Consider the following 16234-nt stretch of genomic DNA (forward strand, 5'->3'; position numbering starts at 1 on the left):
GAGTCCCAAGTAAAATAACAGTATAATGTAGTGATTAAGAGCACAAGTTTGGAGACAAGGCAAATATGTTGCTGCCACAAGCTAGATAACAATTGATAATAAAATTACCCTAGAGCAAAGCAGAGTGATGAGATGAAGAGGAAACTGTGGAGAGAGGGGAGAGAAAGTCAAGCTTGATGAAACGATGCAAGGCCCCCAAATAGAAATGAGTCTGGAGTTTTCTTAAGTTCTGTGTGCTCACAAGTTACCCTCTTAACCCATTTTAAGTTGTGTTTATGTCACTGGCAATTGAGTCCAGATTAGTAAAGCATTTTTCTTCTACCAGAGAATTTAACATACGTATTTCCTTCATTGACTCAATAAATATATGCTGTGCCCCTAATATATTTTAGGCCCTTTGTGACAAAGAATGCTAAGATTAATAAGATATAGCCATGGCTGGGGACATAGAGACACACTTGTTCTCAACATGTAAAGTGCTGTGAATATTATAGGTTCATCCTGGGAAGAACTATACTATGAATAATACATATTTTTCCTTCTATTCAATGATACAGTACTATTAGTACTCTGAAGTGGAGAGACTGAATATAAAAGTGAATACTGGCCAGACTATCTATAAAAATGGAACTTTGAGCTACAACCGTCAACAATCAGCCCAGGAAACCAACCTACTATATCTATAGTAACCAGCCCAGGACGTCAGACTTACGTTACCAACCAGCCCAAGAAGCCAAACAATAACCCTTGTCGTAATTAATCCAAAATGGCCCAGACTTGATAATAACCAAAAACATTCCCAGTATTCACCCCACTTTCAATTTGTGATCAAGCAGAGAAAGCCAAACATGCACCGCTAACCAATCACATAAGCTACTAAATGGCTGCCGACAAGTAGGTCCCCTGTGAACATACTTGCATCAGGGTCTTTTCCTTACTCCATCATACAACTGACCCATTTCTCTGCCTGCCTTTGAGTCTCTGCCAGAACACAAGTGATGATAGCCAATTCCCTTGCTGTAAATAGCGAGCTCTGAATAATTGTTCTCATTGGAGGCAGGGGTCTTCATTTATTTTCACAAATTAATGAGGCAAGAAAGAAATCCCTATAATGTTATCTACCCAATAACATCTTTAGCGAAATACAGCCTACTGACACCAGAGCAGAGCTGTTCCTTAACCTCACATTTTGTTTCCATTCATTTTAGAACTTAATCATACAGAATCTATTGCTGGAATTTCACTTTCCATATCTAAGCATATCTACATCTCAATCAGGTCTTTAAAGTTCTTTTTCCTTATTCACAGTCCTTTGAATGGTATTCGGCACCATTAAAAGCTTCAAAACCAGGTAAAATTATGAATCTCATACAGATATAACATTAGCCCACTTTAAAGATTTTACTCAATATTCATTGATTAAGTAAGGAAACCATGGAAATGTTATAACCCAGATCCATGGAGAAGTCAAAAAAGCACAAATATGTATAAAGTATTAAAATGAATATTCAAATGAGCAGCAAAACTAGCTTTTGTTGGGGAAAGAAGAGCAGGATTTATTTACATGTCTATAGACAAGAATTATTTTGCATTCCTAACAGTTATCCATAACTTACAGAAGTGTAGAATAGCTCCCACAGAATCAGAATCAGATATCCCAGAAAGATGTACTCTGGATAGTGAACGATTCTCACTGAAGCACAAATTTTTCCTTTAGAACTTAGTGAATTGTTGCTTTGTATTCTTTCATATGATGGTTGGTGAGGTGTGGCCGCAGGAGGAAAGACAGGAGAGGCTCAGGAAAACAAATTTCACTATATTCACAAGTCCTAGAGACAGGAGGCATCGCACACATTTATGGACCACATGGGAAAGACATTAGGGAAGCAGAAGAGAGGAGCAAGTGGGAAGCCGATGGCCAGGGCCTCCCTGGGGGTTTCTGTGGGAAAGGCAGGGTGGGGTAGGATAAAGCTTCGGGTCAGCTGGTTTGAGTAATATTTGTGGTCTCTAAGGCATAGGGGTCATCCCTAGTTGTTGGTATTTGTCCCTGGCATGACTAAGGTGAGGAATATTGCCTCCTGGCATGTACAAACCCATCTGAATTGATTAGTTCACCTATCAAAGATGTGTTGCTGACTGAGAATTGCTATCTCTAAGAATTGACTGGCCCTGGGCAGGTAGTCTCTCCCTAACCGGAAAGGTTTTCTAAGATGTCAAAAAATCATAATATACTGAAAAATTTAAAATATACATGCAGTATAATCAATATGAACATTGATGAAACTAATAAAAGTTCACCATTTATGAAGTGCCTATCATTGACCAGGTCCTGTGCTAAGCATTTAGCAAACCCCATCTCACTGAATCTATGCAACAACACTATGAGAAAGAAACTATCATCTCTGCTTCACAGATGAAGAAATTAAGACTTAGGAGAGCTCCCGGTCACACAGTTAATAAAGAATCAAAAGTGTAAGGAATCAAACCCAGAAACTTAGCGTCTGGAATCCAAAATTGACAAGCAAGCTTTCATTGTCAGGGAAGAAGGCACTGTGCTTAAGATGATGTGCTTAAAAAATGATGTCATTGTGTTTAAAAGACAATGGGTATGTTTTAATAGGGCTCACTGCTTCATTCACATATGTTCACTGCAGGATCCCCTGAAAGGGTTTGAGTTCGTGGTACTTCCCTATAATACCATACAAATGTATGAACACCGCATATTAGTCAAAACATTTTTAATGAAAAAATGCCTACAGTCTTGGGGGAGAAGAGCTTGTATGCCGGTTGGATAATGATTTCCAAAGACCAACAACTGAAAGTATTCTTGATTCTTCCTTTTCCCTCCAATCCATATCCAATGAACATTATAGCTCTACATTATAGTATGAATATAACAACAACATGCACCAAATCTCACTCCAGGCAGTCACTACTTCCATCAAGCCTTTGTCACAATAAATGCCAGCAGAAGCACAGAATTCCTGTTCTTTCTGCAGCAGGTTGCAATGGCATCTGACTTCCATTTGGCTTTGCCTTCAAGAAAACCTTTGGGAGCAAACAGACATAATTTCCCTAAGCAGGCACAGAAAGGTAGCTTAGCAAACTAAAGACTGGACTTAATGGATTAAGCGTGTGGCTTAAGGAGACTTAAATCTGACTTAATGATATTGTAGGTCCCTGGAGCCACTAGTTCAAATTCTGACTAAAGCTTTCATGGTTCATCAGAAAATGCCTGCAAATTTGCTTTATTCCATAGATTAAGGGTAAACCTCAGAAACTTATTTACATGCCTCCTATTTACAGGCTGAAGATGAATTTTCTAATGACAAGGCACTATCCCTCAGGACAGCCAGATTCTAGCTGCAGGCCCCATCCTGTGCCTAAGGGACAATTTCATTAACATCGGAATAAGAGCTCTTCCTTCCCCATCTCACTCTCTCAGCCCCTGCGATCTTTGCTCAAACGTCATCTTCACAGTGAAATCTTTACTTAAAACCTTTTTTTAAAAAAATTGCCACCACCTTCATTTCCCTATATTCTTTCTCTGGTTTGTCTTCACTGTTCTTACCATCACCCAATTTGCTACATATATTATGTATTTAAGTGTCTGTCTCCCCATCAAGAACAAAAATGCAATAGGGTCGGGACTGTACACGCTTAGCTCTCAGCTATACAATGAAAGTTCAGAACAACACCCATCACATACTGAAGGTTCAATAAACACATTTTTAATTATTTTTTTTTTTTTTTGAGACAGAGTCTGGCTTTGTCATCCAGGCTGGAGTGCAATTGCATAATCACGACTAAATGCAGGGCTCCAGGGATCCTCCCACTTCAGCCTCCCGAGTATCTAGGACTATAGGCCCATGCTACCACACCTGGCTAATTTAGTTATTTATTTTTAAGTAGAGAAAAGGCCTCACAAATGTTGTCCAGCCTAGTCTCAAATTCCTGGGCTCAAGCGATCCTCCTGCCTCAGCCTCCCAAAGTGCTGGGATTATAGGCGTGAGTCACCATGCATGGCCCAATATGTTCTTAATAAATAAATGAATTTCAGTTAATGGCTCCATCCAGGGTCCAGTTACTCAAGACCAAAATGTAAGAGTATCCTTGATTCCCTCAACTCATATCCAATCCATCAATAAATGCTGTTAGCTCATATAACTAAATCTAATCTCGTTAAAATAAGTGTTTAACATATCTACCAGTATCACCCAAGTTCAAGCCAACCTATTGACCTAGACTACCGCCATCATCTTCCACCAATCCAAGCCATTCCCCACTCACAGCCAGCCATATCATCTTTATTTATTTTTCACAAAAAAAGTCATTGTATCATTTCTGTGCTTAACACCTCCAATGGCCTTAACATCAAATGTAAACTACCTAATGTGGCTTCCAAGGTCCTGCATGATCCATGCCTGCTGCCTTTCTCCCTTCTCCTACACCAGCCACATTCTGAACTTTGCTCATTCATAACTTGGGCAAAGTTCTATCTGCCTTAGGCCCTTGAATACCTATAGTCTTTGCTTAGAATATCTCCTAAGCCCCACCCACTTCTAATTCTTCTAAGCTACATTTAGACATTACCTCCTCAGAGAGGGAATTCCCAAAATTCCTTATCAAAATGCCCACCTCCCCCAACCAGAGGTTATTCTCCCTGTTTCCTCCTTGTTTTCTTTGTGGTGCAAGTCATGGTTTTGTTTTTGCTGGCTTTTTTCTGTTTATCTTCCTCTTTAGACTTTAAGTTCTCCACGAGATCAAGGCCAAGAGTATCTCTCCTCATTGTCTAACACCACCTAACACACAACAGGAGTTTAATGTCTACCCATTGAATTCATAAGTAAATCAGTAGGTATGAAACTAGGGTGAGGCACCTAGGGCAATGGGTGGTGTTCATGTTCAGGATTGTACAAGTGCAGGGACAGCACACGGTCAACCCCTGAGAGTGGAAATCCTCTTACATGTTGTTCCACAGGCACTCTGCTTGTTTTGTCTCTGTTTCTGCCCTATATCATCATCAAATCACCCTTAGCACTCACCTGACTTAGAATCTCATTTCCAGTTTCCTGCTTCATAACCAAAAGTGAGTCTTTATCTTATTTCCCTTGGCCGGAGCCCCTAGTCCAGCGGACAAGTTCATTTAGAATAGGGGCCATTCTAATTAAGGGTCTTTTGATTGCAACCAATATAAATCCCCTCAAGCAAGCTCTGGTAGTTGTGTGGTCACTGTAAGTACAAAACAATTTGATGACTATACAGCAAAATAACTAAAATACAGTGGTTTCACCATAGAAACGGAATAATGAAAGTTCGTGCCAACTTCTCCATTTTCTAGAGCTTGCACAATATTTCTCATCTCTGCTCATGTCCATGGATCTATTCCATTGGTATCTTCACCCATGCCTCTGTGTAGGCCTTGTATGTGGTTCTGCACAGTCCCACAGCCCAAGCCACTGCATTCTTTTCAATTCAACTCACTCTCACTTTCTTAATTACTAATGCAATATCTTTTCAACTCAGATTCTTTAACAGGGGTATCTGGTTGGTCATTGACCATCCAATGGATTGTCCAGCTTTGGGTCATGTGTTTCTTCCCTGTATGTTAAAAAAAAACGGAGCAGCAACTGGTTTTTTGGGTTTGAAGGAAACTGTTAGACCCTCATCATTCTTTCCAATGGATAGGCAGTTTCCTTCAGCATTACCAGTTGTTAGAACTGGCACTCTCCACTGGCTGGCCAGGACTTCCACCAGTGACCTCCTCTCAACAAGACCTGCTGTTCTACCTACTTGTTTAAATTTTCTCATCACACGCATTCATATATTCACACAATAAACACTTATTGAGAGTTTACTCTCTGCTAAATCCTCTGCTAGCCTTTGAGGGCACAGTGGTCTGTCTTCATGAAGCTCACTGTCTAGTAAGAGATAAACTTAGGTTCTCCCTGTGGGAGAGAGGGAGCTCGTGTAGTATAATAACAGATAATGGAAACCAGCCTTAGTACAGGCGTGTGAGATGAGACAGTGATTAGTCTTGTTCCCAATTAACTTGGAACTCAGAAATAACCAAGTCATGACCACCTGTTACGATGACTGTCTTTAAGAATATCTGGAATATGAACAAATGTAGATTCTGTTGGGAAGTCAAACCAAATACCTGTGTAATTCTTATTCTTTGTTCTGCAAAAAAAAAACTGCACTACACTGGTAACATTCACCTACTGTATGTAAATAAGTCTTATGATAATACTGATATTGATAGCCAAATGTATTGAGAGATCGAGTTAAAACCTCCTTGGGACATCATAGCTATGGAAAATGGCCTAATCAGGCTAGATAATGCAGGCCAGATAATCTAGCTAACCATCATTTACTTTCTATGTTAAACAGTTCTGCACAAGCTAAATGTAAGGTACAAATATCAGTAGATAAAGGAGAAAAATGAATAATCAAATTAGTGCAAGAATAGAAAAATATGTATAATGGTTTCACAGGGCAAACTAGTTGTTTCTTTAAATTTACCCCTACCCCTCTCTGGCTTCTCAAACATATTAGGCATTTTGTGTTGGTACTATGCTTTACCTGTTGTACAAATGCTACATCAAATGTCAATACTCAGACAGATATGAGCATTTGCTATAAGGGGTTTGTGACCAGAGACCAGGGTCCTTGAAACGATAGCAAATACATATATTGGTTTCTGACCCCAGTTCCTGACACAGAGCTCTTAAAACTTGTAATTTTCTGAGTGACAGAAACATCTGATACTTCTAAATCCCTTGGAATTTTCTGGGTGATAGGAGTGTCTTTTGTTCTAATGAAGCAATTTTTGGTGGGCTCTTGGATGGGGGAATGGGGAGGAAGCTGGTCACCAGAAAGACCAAGCCATAATTAGAAGCTTGGGACTTTCAGCTCATCTACCCCATCCTCCAGAAAGGAAAGAAGGGCTAGAGATTGAGTTACTACTATTCAATCGTGCCTACATGACAAACCCTCCATAAAAATCTCTGCACTATGGGGTTTAGAGAGCTTCTGGGTTGGCAACCCAATTGCATGCTGGGAGGGTGGCACACCCCAACTCCGTGGGCTGGAAGCTGTTGTCCTTGGGATTCTTTCTGGCCTTGTCCTATGTATCTCTTCATCTGTAAACTTTATAACCTTTGTGCATACATTAAACCTGTAGATGTGTTTCCCTGAGTTCTGTGAGCTGTCCTAGCAAATCAATCAAACCAAATAAAGGGGTCATAGGAACCCCCAAGCCGGTCGGTCAGAAGTACAGGTTACAACCTAGGAACTTGTGATTAGCATCTGAGATGGCAGGGATGGGGAGAGGGGTAATTTTGTGGAACTGAGCTCTCTACCTGTGGGATCTGACACTACCTCCAGGTAGATAGTATCAGAATTGAGTCAAGTTGTAGGACACCAAGTTGGTGGGTCCTGTCAAAAATTATTTTTTGCGTGGGGAAAAAAAATCCCACACATCTGTTGTCAGAGGTGTTGTCTTGACTAATACGTGAGGGGAGAAGAAAAGGTTTATTTTTTCATTAGAATAACCATCCATTTATATCCCAGAGAAATCAGTGAGCTATGGAAACACAGATTAATAAGTTAAGCCCAGTTGAGGGGCAGGAAGAGTGGAGAAGTTGAGATAGAGATCTTATCTAGGGAAAATGACATCTAACTGGGGACCTGGGTTGGCAAAGAAAAGAAGAATGGGATGGAAAAGAAGGCTTCCGAAAGTGAAAAGTGCTATCTGGGAAACCAAGAAATTCACATGGACTGCTGATACTGATGACCAAACGTATTGGGAGACTGAGTTAAAACCTCCTTGGGAAATCGTACCTATGGAAAATGACTGACCTGAGCCGTAACTGAATCTACCCAACCATCACCTAATTTCTGTGTCAAATACTTCTGCACAAGCTAAACATAAGGTACAAATACCAGTAGATTAAGGAGAAAAATGAACAATCAAATTAGTACAAGAATAAGAAAACGTTTATAACAGCTTTACAGGGAAACCAGTTGTTTCTTTATGTTGTTTCCCATGAAGACAGCATGGGATCATCCTGGAGAAGTGAATGCCAGAGGTCAGCAGGGAGCCAACTCAAGAAACCTGATTTTGTTGAGAAGGAAATGAACAGACATCAGGGTTTTAACTAGGTCAGTAATGCTGTCCTGCTACTTTTTTCTGAACCCACTGCTAATCATCAGTTCATCGCCCAGTCTCTGGGTTCTTACCTGCTCTTCGTGTCAGTGAGTGAGTGATGCTCTCCAGGAAACCTAACACTTTCTATGTTCTCCTCCTCATACTGGCAGTCTTAACACTTACTTGAAGAAACACATAAACAGGAATTCTAATTCCCATTTGAACTTGGACACATTACCCTACCTCGTTCTGAATTTCAGTTTTCTCATAATTAAAATCAGGACCTCTAATCTCTCCTCGGGGATTAGACTAGACAATGTATGTAAATAATTGAAATAAACCTGACATGTAAAAGATCCTCAATAAATGACCATTATCAGTCAGCCTACATTATTGCTGATGGCTGTTGTTGTTGTTTTTATATATGAATACAATCAAAACAACTTCTGGAATCATCAATTTACTTCCAGGAGAAAAAATAAATGAGGTTACAGTTACTCTCACAACAACAAAATGTGTGTGTGTGTACACAAAATCAATGAACTCACTTGGCTGAAGCCAAAAACAAACGATAAATAAATGTTATTAACACATGCAAATCATGAGTCATTTTTAAGATAATTCAAAGAAATAGTCTTTTCAATGTCTTGTTTTCTCTCAATTACCTGTCATTTCACGCATTTTGCCTTGAATAATTGCTTCAATTCTTGCTAACATGAATATATAGAGAAGTGTGACTACAAGGTGTCTCTAGATGATGTTCGCCAGTTCAATAGTACTCAAATTATGTTAATCTAACCCAGACCCTTCCAATGATTGTTTTGCATTTGGTTAATTTATTCTTTGCTGTGTCTCCACTTAAGTGTAACTCCCTACTGCTTCATTAACAACTGCAGCTGTATCACGACCCGAGTATGTTAACTTAATGGAAGAATCTATGAAAAATGGAACGGTTTCTGGTTGGCCTGGAAGTGAGGTACCTCTGAAATTCATCCACTCATTTGTTCATTCATGCCACAAAAATACAAGCAAAAATGCCTAAGTTTTCGTATCTCCAAAAGTAGACCCTGTGATAAAAAGGATGTAAGTGCAGATTGATTATATGCGTAATTCCAGGAAGCACAATGAGAGAGTCAGGAAAGTGAAGAAAGCAAATCAAGGAAGGGAAAAATGTCAACAAAGCATAAGGCAATGAGCAAGTTCCAGCTGTGGGCACCTGTGGTTAGGTGTTAATCCATTTTGCATTGCTATCAAGGAATACCTGAAGCTGGTTAATTTATTTCAAAAATTGGGTTTATTTAGGTTATGGTTCTGCAGACTGTACAAGCATGGCAACAGCATCTGCTCAGCTTCTGGTGAGGCCTTAGGAAGCTTTTACTCAGGCAAGAAGGCAAAAGGGGACAGGAGTGTCACATGGCGAGAGAGGAACAAAGGAGAGAGAGGAGGTGCCAGGCTCCTTTAAACAATCAGCTCTCTCATGAACAGAGCAAGAACTCACTCATTACCATGGGAAGGGCACCAAGCCATTCATGAGGGATCTGTCCCCGTCCAACACTGGAGATCACATTTCAACACGAGATTTGGAGGAGGCAAATGTCCAAAGCCTATCAACTCTCCAGAGACCCTCTGAGAAATACAGAGAACATAGTTTGGAGTCATCCTACTGGAAACGGGCAAGTTATGTCGTTTACCCACTATCTTCCGTCTCTCCACTGATTGAAGGTTGCTCTCCAGAACATGACATCTACCGCAATTCCTGTTTGCATCTCCATCTGGCCCAGCAAGCTCCAATAGTGCTGGAGAAACCAGAATGATAGAAAAGTGTTTGCAGGTGCCGGGGTTGAGATGGGCAGTTGTGAGGAGGGCATCTGCTGTAAGGTGGCAGCTGCTGTAACGAGTGAATTAATTCCTACGTTTAAATGCTTTACACAATGCGTGGCCCAGAATAAGTGCCATATAACTTTAGCTTGTGCCATATTGTTTAGTGTCCTAGGTCCTGCTGTAAGTACTTAGGATATGAAGGAGAATGTGGCCTTGTTTCTGCCCTACATAGACTCATAGAGCTATGCTCAATTTCAAAAGCACACACTTCTCAGAGAAGAGTGTCCGTATATTTGTATATTCACTGTAATTCTAGCACAGTCATAATTAAGGATTTTTGACTGTTGAATTCATTTTTTATTTCTATTATATCCTTATTGCACAGTGGAACCAGGGCTCAAATGAAGAAGGAAAAGGACTAAAGCTTGCGTGCGTATATTATTCCTTCTCATACATCATGAGAAAAAGAAAAAAACTTCAGAACCTGCAGACCTTGCCTGTTCCCACTTTGTGCTTCAGAATGCAAAAGTTACATTTTGGGGTCCTAGCTATGAGGTTATCTGAATCCTTTAAAAACATGCTCTAAATTTCTCTTACAGGAACACATTTCTGTAATTCCATTGTGCACTATCTTTAGACTCATAACCCTGCAAATATGATGGGGAGGAGAAAAGCAAAACAAACACACAAAACATTCACTTCTCTCTGACACCTGCTATCTATTCAGAGGGTTCGTATCTGATCAGAATTAATGTGACAGATGGAGCCAAATGAATAGTGACTGCTACCTTCCTGGAATTATTTCAGGTTATTCTGCCTCTCTAGCCATACATTAAGAAGGATACAATGGGAAACACACACACAGACACACACACAGTATAATCATTTATGAAGAATGACAAGTTAGGGAAGCCATGACTGCAATCTAGCAGACCTAGAGTCCACTAATTTTTTCACTCCCGCTTCTGATTAAAACATCACTTCTGTGTGCTTTGTAAACTTCCCAATATAATTGCCCATGTGTATTATACTTCACTGGCCTTCGAAGTCAGCTTTTTCCAGAAATTTGAAGGAATCTCTTTTAGTACCTGAGTCATATCTAACAGCCTTCTCTTCTGCAAACAAACTGTGTCTGCGTAGTTATGGTAAGCTGTGCATTAGAGACAATATTCAGAAACCTTGACAGAGACTTAAAAGATGGATAAGCTGGATTTTCCAAGCTCTGGAACATCTTTCAAATGCATTTTATTTTGATTTTCAGATATTCATCAGCCATGTTCCTGATTTCCAATACTTTGTTGATTGCTAGGTATCTGTTAAGTAGCACCCTATAGGTTTTCTGATTAGAATCACAGCTCATTTTGGAGTTATCTACTAATTACTTTGTGAAATTGGCTGTTAATGCACATTAACTTTTTTTGAATAGTTAAAAGGAGTGATGTGGCCAATGGGTGCAAAAATGGAAGCATATAGGGTTATGAATCTTGTTAATGAACCAAAGGGTTCACATGCTTTAATTGAGAGAGGGCTAATATTAAGGTTTTAAATGAAGTCTTTGGAGCAGGAGTTAAACCTCAAACATTCTAAATTTAAAGAAAATGTCCTCCATATACCTTTGCCAATCTGAAACAATGAAATATTATTTATAGTTTATGATAAGCAAATCTTAATGTTTTGTTTTTGAAGTTTGTTTTTATTTAATTTAAAAAAATGAAACACAAACTAGTCCAAATGTTTTTTCCATTAAAACTGTTATTTATCTATTCCAGGCAGATACTCTTTAAGAATTTTCGCCCATCATCCTCTGCTCCCACCCCCAGGCTTAGCAAGATCCAGTTCAACTAGAATAAAAGATACAATATTTACAACAACTAGGCCTTCTTCGCTGAACAATGACCGGCATTTGGTGCTAACTTTTCTTGAGACAAAGCCATTTTAATACAGTTCACTGAGCTTTCTTTTTATATTTAAACAACCAAAAGAGAATTCATTATTTCCATGTCAAAATCCTTCAGGCTCTACACATATTCGATAGCATTTATCTCTACAAATTATATAGTCAGCATTTAGACATTTAATTTGGAAATAGGATGTCTTTGTCTCTCACCCCTAGATTATATATGCCATGAAGATACAAACAGAAATGTCTTGCTTCCCAGTGCCTAGGAAAGTTGGTGCTGAACAAATATCAGTTGAATGAATGTTGGCTGAAAGATTATTTCACTTTAAGATACATTTGGCTTCTAAATCATGAGCATAGACAATCTTTCTGTGACTCAGCCTCTTTATCTATAAAATGAAAGTAGCATTCATATCCACCTTATATTGATGTTTTGAGAATTAAATGAAACATAAGATACTAAACATTTGAAATGTGCCTGACAAATAGTAAGACTTTGGTAGTTGTTACATATTAATATTACAGTCTTATTTTTGTTACTATTATTAGCATCTTCCAAGCATTCATCCATCTAGTTCTGATAACAGCTGCACCCTACTTTTCCTCTGGAGAAAACAGCTCTTTTCCCTTTTCTTGTAATCCTTGAGTTTTAGGTGGGGCCATGTGATGGTTAATATTGAGTCTCAGCTTGATTGAAGGATGCAGAGTATTGTTCCTGGGAGTATCTGTGAGGGTGTTGTCAAAGGAGATTAACATTTCAGTCAGTGGACTAGGAGACCCCCAGTCTGGTTGGGCACCATCTAATCAGCTGCCAGTGCAACTAGGACAAAAGCAGGCAGGGAAATGTGGAAGGATCAGACTGGCTGAGTCTTCTGGCCTCCATCTTTCTCCCATGCTGGATACTTCCTGCCTCAATCACTGGACTCCAAGTTTTTCAGCTTTTGGACTCTTGGACCTACCTACACCAGTGGTTTGCCAGGGCCTCTTGAGTTTTTGGCCACAGACTGAAGGCTGCACTGTTGGCTTCCCTACTTACAAGGTTTTGGGACTTGAAGTGGCTCCCTTGCTCCTCAGCTTACAGACAGCCTATTGCGAGAGTTCATCCTGTGACTGTGTGAGTCAATACTCCCCAATAACCTCTCTTTCATATATACTGTCCCTCTAGAGAACCTTGGCTAATACAGGCCAGTAGCCTAACTCCTTCCAGCTTGAAAGGAGGCAGGAAGCCCTAGAGTGCCGAGTACATGTGCTCTATTTCTAATGTGACAAAGCTAGATTGGGTCAATATGAGCCAAGTTATTCTGATTTAATTGAGGCCAACAGAAGGTAAAGCTGACCTTAGGATGACTGACAATGTGGAGGGAGGAGAGAGAGAAAGAGAGAGAGAGACAGAGAAAGAGAGAGAGAGAGAGAGAGAGAAAGAGAGAGAGAGAAAGAGAGAGAGAGAAAGAGAGAGAGAGAAAGAGAGAGAGAGAGAGAAGAGAGAGAGAGAGAGAGAGAGAGAGAGAGAGAGGGAAAGGGAGGAAATGGAGAGAAGAAGGCAGAGGAAGGGGAGAGTGAAGGAAAGTGGAGAAGAATGGAATCACTTGAGCCCCTGAAACTATCAGCATGTCACCTAGATTTACATAAGCCAGTAATGTTATTAAATTACTTTTTATCATTTTTTTTTTTTACTGAGTCTGAGTTAGATTTATATCAGTTGTAACCAATCAAAAGCCCTGACAAATACAACCATTTTCTTTGTCTGCAAAAGAAAGGAGTTAGATAGAAGTATCTCCACTGAAGCTGTATAGTCCTGCACTTTTATGACAGTAATCTCATTCTCAGGGACTCAGGAAGGTTTCTTCTCATAGCCAGAAATCACTTGCAGAGTCTATAAGGAGACTGCCATCCTCACTTCCCAAGGGTGACTGGGGTTGCAGTGGGATCACCTATGCTAAGAGTATCAGAACACTTTCAAATACCAAGTCCTCTTTACAGGTCAATGGGGAGAATTTGGATAAAATGACTATGCTTCCTATTGAGAAAAAGTCAACTTCATAGTGAATGCAGTAGGAATGCAAGAGGCCTAGTGTATTAGTTTTTTTCTCATGCTGCTAATAAAGATATACCTGAAACTGGGTAATTTATAAAGGAAAGAGGTTTAGTTGACTCACAGTTCCACATGGCTGGGGAGGCCTCACAGTCTCACAGTCATGGCGGAAGGTGAATGAGGAGCAATGTCATGTCTTACATGGCGGCAGGCAAGAGAGTGTGTGCGGGGGAACTTTCCTTTATAAAACCATCAGATCACATGAGACTTATTCACTATCATGAGAGTAGCACAGGAGAGACCCACCCCCGCGATTCAGCTACCTCCCACCAGGGCCCTCCCACCACACGTGGGAATTATGAGAACTATAATTCAAGATGAGATTTGGGTGGGGACGCAGCCAAACCATAGCACCTAGCAAAATGCAAAAGGCCTTCTTTGCCTGGGCATTTCACAAGGGGACACTCTTATCTGTTCACGCTGGGTTTTCAAAAACAATTGTGGTAAAGCAGACATTGATGAACTAGAGCTATAGCAAGCTGTCAAGTGATGTCTTTTTTTAATTTTCTGAATTTATAGGAATCACCCGTTCTGTGGTGGCCAAAAGAGAATGGCAGTCATATAACCTGAGTTCTAAACTTGGCATAATCAATCCAAAGCCAAGTATAAGTTTAGGTGATTCCCTTAAGGTGGGAATTCAGTTTCCTCACCTGAGATACATGAAAGTTGATATCTCTTCAGCCTGAGTGACAGAGGGAGACACTGTCTCAAAATAAAAAAATAATAAAAGAAAAAGAAAGTTGATATCTAAGGTCTACTCTGGCTCTGAAATCCCACAAGTCTATGGGATCCTAGAAAATTTTAACAATGTGCAGAACCTCATCATAAAAAGGGATTCTTTGAGATGAGAGTTATAATAAAGAAAAAAAAGTGCTATTATTTTGCATGTTAGCACTAAAAACAAGATTTGACAAGTAATCATGGATTGGTAAACTAGAACTGTCAGAGAGAGACAGCTAATAAGTTTTTAAGAGGCGTTATTTAAAGACCTTTGTAGAAAAATGCCCCCTAGGAGAGCTTCAAAGCCTGGGGATTGAAACTTATAATATTCCTTGGAAGAGTGTAATTTTATTTTTTAAGTGTTTTAAAGGATTTTTTTTCTTCTCAGTTTTTGGAGATGTATATTAGCAGAAGACTATGTTTACATAAGAGGCATTGAAAATACAGAGAAACAGCTTTCTCTTCAAGTCACCATCTCATTGGTTTTTTCCCCCCGCTCTGTTAAACTAAGATAAAGGTTGAAGGGATCATAGAAAGTGAAAAGTTGCTGGAAAAGTTCCTCTTCAATTAGACTCTTTATCAGGGACTCCGGCCACATTTAATGTGCTAATGTTCCTTGACTCTAATGGAACAGACCCAGCAGGGGGAAGAGATTTCCAGTTAATGACTCCAGAGTTAGGTCTGCTTTTATCTCCTGACTCCCAGCCACAGGCTCACCCTGTACAGATGCTGATGTTATTCTATAAATGGCTTTTACATTTTATTCACTTCATACTTCCTGAGAGTCCATCTCCCTAACACAGATGGTTGGGGAAGTTATTTATTAAGCAAGCCTCATGGAAACAAGAACTTGGAAATGTGATTTCTACTGATTGTAAAAGGCAAGAATGTCAATATTCATTATCCTGGTTTAGCAGGCCTTTTTTTTTATTTCTACAATTGCCCCAATGATGCACCTTAACACACAGTATCACAGGAAAAATTTAAGTAGAGTAATTAACATATTTAATCAATTAAGTCTGGAGAAATAAAGAGGAAGGCTCTTTCTCTCTTATCATCAATCAATTGCCCTGGAGACTTGGATGAAATGACTTTGAATGGTAACTAAATGATTCTTACTGGACTCTACAGAGCACTGGAAGAAATTAAACCAAGCCATTTCTAAGTTAAGAACTGCCCCACTTTTAAGCCTAATAACTAATGCAGCTTTGTTTTCCTGTGTGTCGTGAACCTGTATCTGTTCCTATTTACTTCAGCATATAATTTACATATCCAACTCTATTCTGGTAGTCTCTGGAAAAAATAGTTCCTAGGTTCAATATAAGTCTCCATAAATACCTATCACAATCAGAAATTAAATCCGTCATCTATGAAACTTCCTAACAGAAGGCCCACCCTTCCTATACTGTAACGTGAAATGGTTAGGTTGCAATAAAAGACATTAGCAATTTGTTTCTTCTAAGGGGGCATGATGGTATGACTTTGTGGCCAAAGAAAACAGTTTGTAGTACCTTTAAATCTGATCACATTGACACCCAGTTATTTTTTC

This window comes from Rhinopithecus roxellana, chromosome 13 (genome assembly GCF_007565055.1).
Source record: "Rhinopithecus roxellana isolate Shanxi Qingling chromosome 13, ASM756505v1, whole genome shotgun sequence".
Classification (NCBI taxonomy): domain Eukaryota; kingdom Metazoa; phylum Chordata; class Mammalia; order Primates; family Cercopithecidae; genus Rhinopithecus; species Rhinopithecus roxellana.